This window comes from Coenobita brevimanus, chromosome 14 (assembly GCF_032717465.1).
Source record: "Coenobita brevimanus isolate Jiangsu-jjx chromosome 14, ASM3271746v2, whole genome shotgun sequence".
In the NCBI taxonomy this organism is placed as follows: domain Eukaryota; kingdom Metazoa; phylum Arthropoda; class Malacostraca; order Decapoda; family Coenobitidae; genus Coenobita; species Coenobita brevimanus.
In genome coordinates, this window is record NC_136967.1 from 22255895 (window position 1) to 22272653 (window position 16759).

Genomic DNA, 16759 nt, shown 5'->3' on the forward strand with positions numbered 1-16759 from the left:
CTCTCTAAAAATATTTGCCAAAAAATCAGTTATTAGTCCTAGAATATTAAAATTAAATATGCCTATGGCACATACCTTCAGCTTTCTCCTGGGATGTTTGTTGAGCCTTCGTCGAGTACCGTAGGACTTGTGGAGACCTATGAAGTTGGGTAATGAAGTCTCCACTTTACACTTCCCAACAACCCGTAATACGATTACCACAGCCTGATATTATCACTAGAAACACTATTCTATGATTTTCAAATAGTTTGAAATCCATACTCCAAAAAAAGAAAAACACTGTGAAAGCAACAAAAATTACGAGCGCATGTGACCTTCCCACTTGCGCTCGTTCGCTATTGGTACTCTGTCATTTATTATTCATAAAAACACTCACACTTTATATTCCTATTACTATATAACACTTATATATATATATCTTCAGTCTTTAACCATAAGTTTCCTTCAGTAATAGTAGTTTATTGTCACTGTAGGCATTCAATTTCTCTTTCAGTAAAATACGTAGAGAGCCGCGGTTTCACTTTCACTGTCATAACTTCAAGTATTTGTACTCATATTCTTATATTACTAATTATTTACATTTCTATTTACTTTTTCTATTGTATTTTCAATATTTACACTTCTATTTTACTTACACTATGTAACGCACTGTCACTTGCAGTAACTTATAAAACTATATTACACCGTTCCATCATATTTACATCCATTGCTTTCACTTGCTATTTACACATTATTTGCACATTATTTACATTTTCCACTTGCACTTTAAGAACTGCTTCAGGCTGTGGTATTCAAAGAAGCAGGTAATGCAGAGGGGAACCTGGCACTCAGCTTACTGGCAAGAGGTGCATTTGTGCTCAGGTGTGCGTCGGGTGGTATGTGCACACATCTGGCACCTGCGGATGGCAGCCTTCCTCTTGGTTGTGGCAGGCATTTGCACCAGTCTGTGCCGACCCATGTACGCCCTCTGCTCAAGTCTGTCGGGAAGTCTTACTGCATGGCGCCTTGGAGCTGCTCCTGTCACCCTACCATATCTCTCAAGTAGCTGCTGAACACAAGTCCTGGCGAACAACCTCAGGGAGAAGGACTTGGGTGGCTTTACCTTCATCTTGTACAGGATGAAGGCGTTCACTATCGTCATGTCTATGAGATGCAGAAAAACTTTCCTGTACCACCTAGTGTTCTTCCTGAGGCAGTCGATCTCTTCAATCATCATGTCGGACTTGTCCACCAGCCACATGTTGATATTATAGTCTATGACAGCATCAGGTTTCATCACAGGTTCGCCTGTCCTACGGTCGACCTTCCCACTGTCTTTCATTTCCCCCTTGTGTACGGTGGTGAGCATGTGCACGACCCTCTTATCATGCCATCATATTGCCAGCATCTTCTCAGACTTGCATAGGTGCACGTCTCCTCGCTGCGAGTTTCCTGCCTCTGGGAATTTGGGGAAGTGGGCACGATTGCTCTTCACAGTGCCACAGGAGCCGATGCCGTGCTCTGAAAGATATTTAGCAAGTTTCGGTGCTGTATAATAGTTGTCAGTATACAGCACATGATTACCACCAAAATACTTTCAAGCAGCACTTTCACTACACAGCCTGAAAAGCCAAGGGGATGTGTTTTGTCCAGATTGACAGTGCTGGTTGAATAGATGACAAAGTCAAGGATGTACCCCGTCTTCCAGTCGCACAGTACAAAGAACTTGGTTCCAAAGCGATGGCGTTTGCTTGGAATGTACTGTACAAACCTAAGACGTCCTCTGAACAAAACCAAGGATTCGTCTATGACAACCTTCTGAAAGGGGTGGAAGAATGACATAAACTTATCCTTCATTCTGCTCAGAATCTCCTGGATCTTCCAGAGTGGGTCGGTCTGGGAAGGTACATCGTTGTTGGTGAAGTGCAGGTTTCCCATGATGTTCCGGAAGCGATCACTGGCCATGTACTTATTGAAGGTGGGTGAGGGTAGTAAGAGGTCCATGGGCCAGTATTCTTCCAACTCATGCTTCTTTGAGTGTGGCATGAGAAGTATGAGGGCGAAGAACATATACAGCTCCTGCACTCCCAGCACGGTCCACTCTTGCATCTTCGCTGCACCTGCACCACTTGCAGCACATTGTGATTCGTACCTGTTTGTCTCATCACATATGTGCTGCATGACCTCATCATCGAGGAAGGCCAAAAGGAAGTCCACACACTCAGCATCCTCGTCAAGAGTGAAGGCAGGCTGTATCCCTGAGGAACTCTCGTCAAAATTAAGATGTTCAGGGACGAAATCGGAATCTTCTGTCCACACGAAGGCGTCCAGGATTCCCTGTCGTGGTGGTGTAAGGTGGGTGAGGGTGGAGGGTGGCTGTGAGGCAGACTGGACTGTTTCAAGGTCACTCTCACTGACCCTAAGTTGCCGTGTAGCACTAGCAGCCCTTACTCTAGTTGCTACTCTACTTTTACGAGTCAGGGATTTACCTTGTCCCCTACGGCCTGCCTTCAGTGTAGGTGCTGGTGGAGACTCCAACGACAAAGACTCAGGAGAAAATTCCGCTGAAGATGAGGAAGAAATTAGTGAAGTGGGGCTGGGGGAATGGGGAAGTGAATCACCTCGGGACTCATGGCGGCCTGGGTCATGCGGGGCCATTGTTCCAGGGCTAACCAGCCGCCTTTTCACTCCCTTCCCAAATTCCTTCCCTCTTTGCACTAATGGCTCCTTTCTCTTGGAGCTAGGAATAATCTGGGACACTGAAGCACTTGTACTAGGAGTTTCTGTAACGATTTCCTCCCCAGGCTCATCACACGAGTCACCTGAATGATCAAAGTCACTATCCATCATTATCATAGATAATTCTGCCAGTTCACATTCCACTGCCGAGTCACTAAATCCTTTACTGCTTCCCACACTAGTTTTTCTAGGGGTAGAGGTCACAGGGCCCTTTGGAATGGGCACAGAAGCGGCGGAAATGGCGGGGCACGAGTGCAACATGGTTTCACCTCAGAGGACGACAAAGAACTGATTCCTGCTGCGTATATGGGCAGGCAAGGGTTGACAAGGTCAATAGGGTGACAGCTGCTAATTTACATGCTATGAAATGATTGGTAGGAAATCTCGACAATACATAAAAAAAATAGGTGGTTCCAGGTGAATGTAAATATCACTTAGGCTTCTCCCTTCCTTTAATATGTATATTTTTATTACGAGAATAGAGTATACGGCATATTTCAAGGGGAAATTACCAGGGGAAATTAGCGAACGAGTGCACGTGAGGTGTTGTCAGGTGATAATTAGCCAATTCCAGGTGTATGGCACTATCACTTACCTTATTTCTTTTTTGTATATATTATTTTGTATAAGAAAAGGGCATAGGGCTTATTTCAATGGATAAAATCAGTGGAAAATTCCAGGGAAGATTTGCTTAGCGCAGCACGGCTGGGCAGGAGAGAGAAGAGGGTAATGGAGGGGAGATCGGGAGGGGAGTCCAGAATGGGGAAAAATGGCTAAATTGTCAACAATGGATGGGAGTACAGATGAGATTAGGAGTGCTGACTAGTGTTGGACATTGGCAGTACTGATAGCTGATACAAGCCACCACTTGTAAGCCCGGGAGAATTCAAAATAACACAGAATCACAAAAGTGACGCCCCGCGGTATGATCCATTGCGCCCGAGCATGAAAGTGACGCCCTGTGGTTAAGGGGTTAAACTGTAAATAAGAAGTGGTGCCAAGGCACAGCAAACCCGTCCCCGGCAGCCATTTCAGTGCTGACGTATAAACGAAACAGGATATCTAGCCAAAGATGCCACATATCAAAATTGGAGTAAATTGGGTGAAAATTGATGATTTCATCGCCATTTGAAATTTTAGGCCCAAACCACCTGACACTGATCTCCCTACTGCTAACTGGGGGGTGACTCCCTAGATGTAATGAGGCGTGTTATAGGATGAAAATTTGAAAGTTGGACATTTAGGTTTTGGTTTCATGTCGATATGACGAATTTAATAGGCATTATGATGAAAAAACTACTTTTTTTTTTTTTTTTTTACATTTCAAAACACTTTTTCGACCTACAACCTGGGCTTTGGACCAATTTGGCTCAAAATTTAATCAGGTGATTAGAATGGCATATCCCATCATCCATGTAAGTTTAGTAAAAAACAGACAAACAAACAAACAGAAAAACCTAGTGAAAACAATACCCGTCCCCGAATCCCTCCTGGGCGGGAATGGGTAACTAGCCGAGAGCAAAAGCCCTGGAGTCGTTATTCCCATAGACACACGTGAAGATGCTCACCCAGAGATGCCTATGAACATAATATTAGAATGTGGACTTCATTTGCGCCACAATCCGGAATATGCCAAAATTAATCTTCTATTATTCAGCTGTTAGGGTAATCAATAAAACAAAATTACACTAGAATCCATGGGAATAGATCAGTGAATCTGGTGTCAAAGTATGAATCTCGTGTCATCAACAAAGCCAAGGATATCAGGCAAGGGTTATATATCCATGACAAATAAATGCTCACTCATTCTAATTCGATAGTTTCCAATTCCTGTATCTTCTCTTTATGGCTTAATTTACAATAAAACAGTTGTTTTTTTATATGAATGGTTAAGTTGTGGCTTGAAAATATTCTGAACCTTTTCAAAGAAAATACTGCTTTCATAAAGGAAAGTGATGCATGTCAAGATCTTGGAGACTATGTCGGTATGATTCAATAGTGAGCTTAGGAGTGACAGGAACAGCATGAACAATAATTGTTAAAAAATTCTGACTGTAGCTTACATGTTCATACTGCTTAATGAGAAAAGAAAGTCAAAAACCAATAATATCCACTGAGAGAAATCCTAGCAGTCATAGGTTTCAAACACTTTCTCGAGAAACCCATTTGTTAATGTTAGTGATGTAGGAATATAGGCTACTATCAGGGGTACCCATTGTTGTCTGGGTAAAACCCTATGATCATGTATATTGGCAGTGTCTGGGACCCTGGATGGCCATTCCCCATGTGAATGAAGACTCCCGGGGTCCCATTTTACTCAATGAACTTGTGTTCAACTTTGGGCTCATTTCCCCAAGGATATAATAATTTCCCTTGGACCAGTTCCGATCTTGGACTTATTTCCCCTCTACCTACCCACCCACCAACCTTTACTACCTACCCTGTTCACCCATCCACCCACCTACCTTCCCATCCAGCCTGTCCACCCTTACACCCACCCATGCTACCCCACCACACCTGCGCAACCCTGCCCACCACACCCACCCAACTGTACCCACCCACCCTGCCCAATCACACCCACTCTCCCACTCATTCCACCCACCCTATACCTCCACACCCACCAATCCACTCAACCCTGCCCAAACAAGCACCCATCTTCCATCCTACCCCAAGAATTCGTCCATCCATCCAACCCGTTATGGCTAACAATGATCTGGTTGAAGAAGAAAAAAAATCAAAAATAAAAAACTTTACGGTTTTTATATACCGTGTTTCCACCATGCCGGGTTGTTTATCAGTTCTAATTTTGGCCATCAAAGGGGTCATTTTTTAGCAACAACAAGTAATGCACATATTACACCAGTCAGAGCTGTTTAGATATTTCTATATGCATCCCCCTCGTTTTCTGTAGAAGACTGATAGTCAGAAAGAAAGGCAGACTGAAAAACGTTTTTTCTCTCTCTCTCTCTCTCTCTCTCTCTACATATATGTCGGGTGTTTCGAGTGTCCCTAATTATTTTTCAAAATTTATTAAAACTGCAATTACAAGAGGAACGAAATGACAATTTGGTTGCTGAGTCTACGATTCACGAGAATTTTGGTGGCATCAAACTTGGCTTCATAAGTCTTCTGGAAAGTCACTGGTACACCTCAACATGGGCACCTCCTTTTTCGAAACAAGTGAGCCACTGTTTTACGCATTCTTGGCTGACACTGGACAACATTTCGGGAGTAACAGAAGCACACGCATTCCTGATCCGTTCTTCTAGTGTGGGGAGGTCTCGCAGCTTGGTGGTGTACACTTTGCTCTTAATGTAGCCCCACAAAAAGAAGTTGCATGGTGTGAGATCCAAAGAGTGAGCAGCCCATTCGATGGGACCATGGCGACCAATTCACCGATCTGGGAACTGCTCATTTAGAAATGAGCAAACCTCATCTGAGTAATGAGCAGGGGCACTGTCTTGCTGGAAAATGACTTCTTGCATGTCGGCTACAGCTGGCAGCTGGGGGATGCAGAGCTCCTGAAGCACATGAAGGTAATTGTCTCCGTTGATGTTCACGGAATTTCCATCTTTATCCCGGAAGAAGAACGGACCAATCAGCCCAGCTGAGGAGATGGTGCACCAGACGACCAATTTCGGCATGTCCCTTTCATGTTCATGGATTTCCACAGGATTGTGAGTTCCCCAGATGCAGCTGTTGTGCCAATTGACTCGACCAGAAAAGTGGAAGAGAGCTTCGTCACTGAGTCACATGTGCTCCAGGATCGATGGGTCTCTTTTATAGTGATGCAGCATTGTCTTGCACATCTCCACCTAGCAATCATAGTCTTGAGGTTCCAGCTTCTGAACCACCTGAATATTGTATGGATACAGCTTGAAATCATGCTGCAAAATCCGTTGGATAGATGTCATGTTGATGTTCGGTTCCACAGCTGCTTGCCGAATGGACTTCCCTTGACTCTAAGCGAAAGCCTCACAGACAGTTTCGACATTCTCCTCACTCCGCCCACTTCGAGGTCTTCCTGAATGGGTTTGTCCTTAACAGATCCGGTCTCCATAAACTTCTGGTGGGTGGCGACGATGGTGTTCCTATCCGGTGCATAATGCTGTCCGTAGACTGCCCAGAATCGTCGCTGCACTTCAACCACAGATTGAAAAACCTCCTCCCATGCACCTCTGCTCTAGAGTCAGCATGATAGCAGAAGAAAACGGTGCAAAACTTCAAATGTAGACACAAAAATATTCTCAACTACTGAGTAAGAGTTTGACACAAGATGAACGTTGTTGGTCGATTATGTGCAAATAAAATTGAAAATCAAATTGGTGAGGGACTTTTGAAACACCTGTATATCTATCTGTCTATCTGTTTATCTATCTATCTATCTGTCTATCTATCTATATATACATATATGAGGAGCCTCCATGATACAGTGATAAAGTGTGTGTTTTTGTACACTGAAGAACCAGGGTTTGTGCCCCGCCAGGGTAATGAACTTTGGGAGCGTTCTTCTGGCCACGTACTGCTTGGCGGACACAAGGGGTGCTGTGGTTGAACCAGTGTCGCTTACTATAAAGTATGCCTGAACCCAGTCTGCTTGCATGGGCCGATTACACTTGGTTCACAGACTACACACACATCCAAAGCCACTCCAACACTACAATTACACTTACAAGCACTTCTCACCCTACATACAATCTCTACCAGACAGCCTAAGCCACTTGGTAGAGATACATTGGCTGTATTGTCCCCACTTCTGTTGGGATAGGCCGGTCCTGCAGTGGACACTCAAAAGGCTGATGAGATGAGATGAAATTAGATGTACATAAATGAAGTGCCCACCCCAACAGGAAACCCAGGGAGGGATGTCGCAACACCCACCCCAGGAAGGACCCACGGCCCAACATCCAACCCAGGAGGAGACCACGGGGAGGCGCATAAGGAACGTGCAAGGCCCGGGTGAGACAGGCCCAGGTTTCCCATGACCCTGCACCCCTCTTCCCCCTGAACACGGCCACCAGCAAGAAAGCCATCCGAACAGACTACACTGCAGGTGGGCCAGCCCTCGCCAGGATCGGTGTGGGACTTGTCCTAGTATAGTCCCAAGCAGCACCGCTGTGACGACCACTGTATGCACTGGGAAGGAAGTGACAACCACTGTCCGCACTTCGGCTGCAGCCGCTCCTGGGGGCAGCACCGCGGTGATGGCCACTGTACACACCGGGGAGGAAGTGACAGCCACCATCCACACTTCAGCTGACAACCCAGAGAAAGGCAGAAGCACGGTGATGACCACTGTATGCATCTGGATGGAAGGGACAGCCACTGTGTGCCCTTTGTCCACTGCCCTTGTGACTACCCCTTTGGAGGAAGTCTCTGGCTCTGCCCACCACCCATCCAGAGGCCAAATGGGACGCCTTTCTCTTTCCCCCCCCACAGGTGCAGTTCCCCAGAGGAGTTACAGCTGGAGGAGCTCTGGTGAGGGCCCATCACGAGCCTGGAGATCCGTGCCCTGCAGTCAGCACCTGGATGACACCCTCAACTGATGGACTCCACAAGGAAAAGATGCCACAGGCAGCTCCTGATGGCTGCTTGACCCAATGGAGACCGCAGCCCCCAGATGTCCAGGGGCACCCCTAGGACTCCGGGACGTGACCTACCCAGCCCCTCCAGCGGGCAGTCCACCTCTAGGAGCAGGCAGAGGCAAGCACGCCTGTTTGCCCTGTTTGGCCCCAGTCCAGAGGGCTGCCTTCCCCATCAAGGTCCCACTAGGGAAGGGCCTCCCTCCACGCTGACCAGCAGCCCTGTCTGGACGCTGCTGCCTCCAGCAGTAGTCTCATGCCTCCTATGGGAAGGCACACCTGACGAGCTACCTCCCACACCTGGGCACCACCTGTAAGCAGCCCAGATCCACAGTAGCCCAGGCCAGAGTCAAGTAGCCTAATTGTGTCCCCCTTATCCTGTCCGTGTATATTGTTAAAATTGTACTTTACTGATTGAAACTAAGGTAATATACATGTAAGGTTGGTCAGCCTCGACATAACAGACTTCAGTAGACCAGAAGTCACTTTTACCAGAATCGAGGAGCAACCAGACTAAATTCTTATATACCAGAAAAAGTCTGATAAAGCCAGAAGCAGTCTGGGCTACCTGACCACTTCAGCTATGTTCACCACAATAAGGTAAATAAAAGACATGTTTATCAGTGTACAGTACTATTATACCATTTGATTATTGTAGTCAATGTGTAACACAGAACAGTACTGCACTGGTAGTGAATATAGTTTAAAAACTGTTGGTGAGACCCTAACTAATGTCTGATATATTGAAAAAAAAGTCTGGGATAGCAGGGGAAATTCCGGATGTCGCTTTTATTGGAATTTCATTTTTTTTTTTGGAATGGCTTGAGCATCAGTTAGTCCATTTTATAGTGAGGTTTCTCTTACATATATATATATATATATATATATATATATATATATATATATATATATATATATATATATATATATATATATATACACGGATTATATGATTCAATTCTCATCTGAATCATGTTCTTTGAGCCCAACCCTCACATTTACATGAGTTGCTGCTCGCCTTGCCTGCATCACTTGCCCAGCCTGTTCTGACGCTCCAAAAGGCGTCGTAATATGCACCAAATAACATGTATTTACAATTTAGACCAACAGAGGGACACTGAAAAAATCCACTTTTCTGTAATTTTAGCAACGTTAAGCAAAATTTAAGCAACTGCAATGAACACATCTAAATTCGCCGTAAGAAGCTGCAGCTGTTAAGCTGTTTAAGGAGTTCTGTACTCATCTCCCTCGATTTCATATATATATATATATATATATATATATATATATATATATATATATATATATATCAGCCGTTTGAGTATCCACTGCAGGACCGGCCTATATATATATATATATATATATATATATATATATCAGCCGTTTGAGTATCCACTGCAGGACCGGCCTATATATATATATATATATATATATATATATATATATATATATATATATATATATATATATATATATCAGCCGTTTGAGTATCCACTGCAGGACCGGCCTATATATATATATATATATATATATATATATATATATATATATAACAAAACAGAGGGAGGAGAAAAATGAATTAAAAAAAAAAGATAATCCACACACCAGATTACTGGTGTCCTCCACTGATAAAATAAAAAAAATTGTAACAGTTGGACTTGAACAGCTGTGCGTTGAAGTTTGGGGGGAAACAAGTCTGGGGAAGCGAGTTTCTAAGGGATGCAGTTCGGGAAATAAAAGATTTGCGATAGGCGGATGTTATGCAATATGGCAGTGTGACATTCCTGTCATGAACACTACCAGATGCCCGTGTACCACAAGGGAAGTCATGGAGAGATAGCACATTGGATGCAAGGGAGGCAACATTACTTTTCCTTGTAGGGGAGGTAGTTTATTTGCAATAGCAGGGTTATTAATAATTCTAATAGCTTTGTTCTGAATTTTGTCTAGTTGTTTTAGTGCAACCTCTCCACGTCCATTCCACAAGGATGAGCATTGTTCCAACTGAGAGCGCACATGACTTATAAACTACAGGCAACTGCTGGTCAATGAAGAAGTTACGAACTCTACAGTAATCTGTACAATAGGGTAACATTGCTTCCTGTCAACAAACGGTTTAAGAATAGCAGCTCAGTGGGATGCAGTCATCAGAATACTTGTATTTATCGTCAGATGCCTAATCACAGTTCTAAATCTAGGGTGACCACTACAACGTCTTCCAGGCTGTTTATCATTGCTCATCACCGCACCTTTCCACCCATCACAGCGGCCCTGGACCGTGTGTTTTGTCATTTTAAAATTCATTCTTGACCTTCAGATTTTCTGCGAACAGAAATAATTCTTCATCAAGAATAATCTAGTTAGCCTATGGACAAATCACATAGCCTATACTGAGTCAGCAAAAGGGTTAAATTTTAGGGAGAGTGGGAATCCAAGAACGACGCAACTCCATTTTTGAGACAACACATCCGTAAGAAGTGGGTGGTTTTCTGCCGCGTAAACATCAATCTCTACTGCAGGACTTGGTGGGCAGAAGAAAAAATAAGACATTCATGGCAGATCCAAATAAAAAAAGTAAAAACCTTGTTTGTGCCGTTCATCCTGTCAGTTATTTCGGAATCTTCTTGGAAACAGTTGGCATAATCGCAAACTACATTTACGACTGGGATGTGTGGGTGCTGAGGGCCAACAAAACTGTGCAGTGTTACTTCCGTGCAGGGGCTTTGTTGCACCAGAGTGATTCAGCGCGTGGATATGTGATGGGATGATCCTTGAAAAGCAGAGTGCACGAAAGAAGTACTTTTTATCTGTGGTACCTGCTATAGTTAAAAAATGTATAAAATTACAAAATCATGAAGTTACAAACAATACGTATCCTTAATTTCATATGCCATTGTTGGTATCTGATATCGGATTCACGTTAACAGTTATTGTAAACAAGTATATACATTCACCCACTTCATGAATTGTGCCAAACAACAGAAATGATTAAATATGAGAGTAAGTGGAATTAGTGGTATTAAGAATGAATGCTGTGATCTGATAATTAGAATAAAAGCGAGGACGGTTCAGACGAGAGGTAACGCAGGAAGTAAAAAAAAAAGAAAAAAAGTGGAGCTCTGGAGAAGACAGTAGAAACAAAGGCAAAGAAAAAAAAAAGACGCTGCATCAAAAGATACTGACAGAAGATGAAGAAGAGTAGATAAAAATGTTAGAGCACGAAGCAGAATAAACACTGTTATAACTGATACCATGAGAGGGGATGGAGAATGTGGAATAATAATCAAAGACTACTGTAGAAATGACAAGAAGAAATAGTCCAAGACAATGGAGGAAACCAAAAGGAAATGTCTAGGAGGGAGGGTGCCATATTGGGAGTTTCGATGTTGAAGCTTAGAGGCTGGGGATGATGTAATTGAGAGACAGAGGATGGATATGCTATTATTGCATTAAGTGGGATGAACAAAATAAAAAGGTGAAGAAACCAGGACTGCGAGACAGTGAAGAGGGAATGTTGTGGTAGGATGGTGAGGAAACAGTGTGTGTTGTAGAGTGCATGTAAATTAGCATGAGTTGTGGGAAAGATACAGTAAGAGCGAATAAGACAGAAACAGCCTGGCAGTTTCTTCTGCCAAACAAAGGGAAATGATGTTAAAAAGTTGCATTTTTTTGTTTTTAGACTCTTGAACATACCAAGGATGCTACATAAAGCTTAACATAAGGTAGGGTAGGTTAGAAGCATGAGGGGGTTTGGAAATATGAGACGTGTTTTAGTCAAATCTATGCTGTAAGGATGCTAGTACAGTATCCAGTGTCATATAACAATGGGAAAGAATAATTAGAAATAAACCTCAAACCTGGAAGAAACTGATAGCATGCTGAACACCTGAGAAGGTTCACAAAAGTGTGGTGATTAAAACGTCAAAAGTCTCCGAAAATCCTCCATGTTCTCGCCCGGGAATCCAAGATATTTGCCTGTGCAGTATTTGCAACTAGGCACGGTAGTAATATGAACAAAGTGTCTGAACAGGTTTAAAGACACGCCCAGTACTATAATGCCGTCGTCTTTTGGGAAAAAATTAAAACCAGATATGATACTGATCAATTATATAGAGCATATCATATATTTTTCTTTACTTTTTCTATGGGTTGCGTGAATTTAATGTCAAGCACAAAGTAAAAAATAATGTGTGTGATAAGAAAAACATCAAAAACAGAGGGCGGTATCATCCATCTAAGTCTCCTCGTACGAACTTGCTTCTCAACCACTTATACGAGTATTATGGTGCAATGAGGAAGCTTGCGAAGAGTACATCGAGTTTCGTGTTGAAGCTATTAATTACCCAGTGTTCCAACATGCCAGAGAACGAACAATTGTTATAAATGAAGGTCACTTACTTAATCCAGTTGTTTGGCTGCAACCATTTTCCATTTATGAAGTATGGAATATACAGTAAAATAATACTGTATGGTGCAGGATCATTATGTGGTAAATGAAGGATATTCTACACAACATCAACGTGGACGGCTGAACAGCACCAGAATGCGCAGAAGTATACAGTACATCGAATGTTAGCAGTACTGATGCTCCTATGCTAACCACCCCTATCCAAAGAACATTCTTGGATAAGTGACAATAAGAAAAGGATGACTCAGATTTATCTACAATGATGGTTAATGCTGGCATCCATACTGAACAAGTTAAACACTATGTAATTGCACTGCTTGACTTTGAATGCGGTTACACTATGGGAGAAGCTCTGCTCAAATGGACCCTATAGCCTGTTTGTATTGTGATTCTCTTCATATTATTAACAAATACACGGAAATACATGTATATACAGTTGACACAAAGGTTAGGAAATAACATGTATTTGCTCGTATATGTTGTTTCTCTGGATATGCGGCCTCCATGGATTTGGAGAAAGCATATGACAGGGTGGGTAGACAAGTAATGTGGAAAGTATTAAGAATATAGGAAGTAAATGGGAAGTTACTGAATGTCGTGAAGAGTATGTACAGTAAAAGGGTGTTTAAGCTGCAGTGCGCATGGACAGTGAGCTGAGTTAATTTTTCTATTTGAAGGTTGGATTTAAAGAGGAATGTGTCATGTCTCCATGGTTGTTCAATCTGTATATGGATGGGGTTATAAAAGAGATACAAGGTAGGGCAGTGGATGTTTGATCGGCTCTAATGCGAGAGGGCAGTGTTTGGAAACTCCCTGTACTGTTGTTTGCAGATGATACTGTGTTATTAAGTGAAGACGAAGGGAAACTGCAAGGCTTGGTGATTGAGTTTGGGAGACTGTGTAAGAAACGGAATCTAAAGGTGAATATAGGGAAGAGTAAAGTTATGGTTTTCGAAAGAAATGAAGTCACTGAATGTACAGTGAGGTTGGATGAGGAGGAAATGGAAAATGTGGGTGCATGTAAGTACTTGGGCAATGTGATGAATAAGGATGGAAGATTAGAGGACGAAGTGCTTGAGAGGGTACCCCAAGGAAGAAAGGTTGCTGGTTCTTTGAATGCAGTGATAAAAAACAGGGAAGTGAGGATGGATGTAAAAAAGTCGCTTCATTACAGTATTGTGATACCAACTCTAACGTATGGAAGTGAAGATTGGACCTTGTTGGAGAGACGCAAGTCAAGAGTGAGAGCAGTGGAAATAAGTTATTTGACAGGAGAATGTGGAGTCACATGGAGAGACAGACTGACAAATGAGGAAGTGAAGGAGCATTGTGATATGGATATGGATGTGATAGAAAGTGTTAGGAGAAATACATGAGTTAGTATGGCCATGTGGGTAGGATGGAGAGTGAGAGACTGACGAGGAGAGTGTGAGTGAGGTGGAGGGGGAGAGAGAGGGAGGGGGGGCTAAGGATGAGATGGAGGGATGAAGTGGAGAGGTATATGAGAGAGGGGTGTGTGATCTGGGAGCAAAGCAGTTAAATGGCGGGGAACAGGGCGACATGGAGGCGATTTGTTTGTGGCCACCCCGACAGGATTAAGGCATTGGGCAATAGATAGGTAGATACGTGGCTATTACTAGTGAAGTCCAAGAAGTAGCCGCTGTGATAGAATCTGTTTCTGTGAATGTATGTGTCACGAATTCGTGCGAGTGTATTTATACAAATTCGTGACATTGTACTTTGGTGAGAAAACCATGAACACTAGTGGAATTCCCATTGGGCATCACTCAGTTCAACCGTCTCTGTATGCACTTCAGTCGGGATGGTTTTCAGAACATTTGTCACCGTTTCATAAGTGACCATTCTTATGTACGACATTAGTGCTTTCACTGAGTGATTTATTGTGTGTCTACATCGTCCAACCTCTCTCCATTGACCGTTGAAGTTAGGCCACATCTACTTTCGGCAAACACGGCCAGCTCCTACCTCTTTTCCCCATTTGAACTTAGTCAGCTTTGAGTCGCCTCAAGGATAGGACCATTTGTGCCCAGCGTAGGGCAGCGCCTCCGTTGTACAGCGAATTCCTGAATCTCCACCTAGACGGTGAATTGGGGAAGCGGGCTTGGAGCAAATAACAGCGTTTGGTGTTCATCACCCAGACGCCCAGTCTTTCGTTTGGCTCCGTCCCTCCACTGACCAGTATTTCTGTTAGTTATTCTTGGCTTAAGTTCGATTAGCTTTTGTATGAGTGAGTGAGTGTATTTCCTTTGTTATTTGAATTCATGAGTCCCTTCGTGACCGTGAATTCCCCTTTTGAATTCATTTTTGAGATTCATATAAAGTAAATTTATTTTATTGTAATCAATAAATTTACAGTTCATTTCTTGAGCTTAATGTAGTTAGAATCGTGTTTTATTTCTCCACATTAAGCTTACTGTAGTTGGAGCTCCTAGTTTGCACAAACTCTTTACATTATCCATAACTGGAACGAAGGCCAGTTCTTTTGTATCAAACTTAAATCTGTTGTGCCAGCCAGGCGTTAAGCACCGGCAAGAACCTGTCTATTTTTATTAACATTAGTTATTGATTTTTAGGGGTGGAGTCACTTTCTCAAGAGGCTAACAGTACTAACAAACAGCACTCGTGAGTAATTAGGCCTGCTGTGTACTGTTGAGAAAGTTTATAAATTCTTGTCCTTAGAGAATCGGCGAAGTAAGCTGGCATAAAGCAAAACTTACTACTTGATTTTCACAAGTCAATTCCTTGTCTCTGTTTTCAAGTAACAGTTCGTTTCATTTTGTTTCGTTTTTAAAGGCTCCAACATGCTTGCATGTGTCGGCCTTGGTCACCTAATGGCGGCTCTCCATGCCGCACGATCCATTGCAGCCTCCCTGTTCAGTCCCTTAACCTGAGGTCACACTTAATGATCTCGTCCCACGTCTTTCTCGGTCTATCCCTCATAACCCCACCCCCAATATTAACACTTCTCACCTTCCTCATCTAGTTATCATCCCCCATCTTCTCCACATGTCCAAACCATCTCAATCTACTTCTCCTCATCACAACACCAATACACTCCAGTCCCATCCTACCTCTCAACATTTGGCAATTTTAATTCATAAATTCACATCCCTCTGTGACATCTGGTGACCTCGCCAGGATATTACCTCCTAGCTCTAAAGTTATTAACGAAATAATACTCACTCATGCACACCTAGGTATTTGTTATCATTAAAGAGTATAGGCACTATCTTACTGGTAGTTATTGATTCATCTCTATTTATTTTACGTAATAGTTTTCCCAGTTAGTTGCATTTTTTCTTTTTATTTTCTTTATCAGTTTAACTAGATAAAACTGGTCACAACCAGCCTGTGCCTATATTCTTCACTTTTGACTATTAGTATTTCTCTGCGGAACTGCAGTCAGTACTCAGTCTTTAGTCTACTCAGCCTTAATTGAGTTAGCATCATGGTTACTAGTATATATGTACAGAAAGCCAAAGATATGGGGCTTACCAATCCCCAACAAATTAAAGAATATGTGCTCTCACGGTTTGGTTACGAGCTGCAGCGTGAGAATGATGCCCGTGAAGAGCATAGAATTCAACACGAGGAACACGAAACATGAGCGAGAACAACATGAACATGAGTGAGAACAACGTGAAAGGGAACGTGAATACGAGTGAGAACAACAAAAGAACGTGAATATGAGCTAGAACAACGAGAGAGAGAATGAGAACACGAACGTGCCGAGCACGAGGCACGTGAGAAACATGAGCTTGAGATGCTGAAGCTCAAGCAAGACTCCTTGGCTTCAGGCACATCTGGTACAGTCGACCCGAGCTCCATTAGTGCTCTTTCTGCACATGTTCTGGCGTCCCCGTGCCTCAAGCTTCCTTCGTACAAGGAAGGCGAGCGAATCGAGCCGTTCATAGCTCATTTTGAAGACATGGTGCAGCTGTACCAGCTGGATGAGGCAGCTAAGTGGCTCCAGTTTCTTAGCTTGTTTGAGGGCCCTGCTCTAGATATACTCCACAGAATTCGTGGAGAC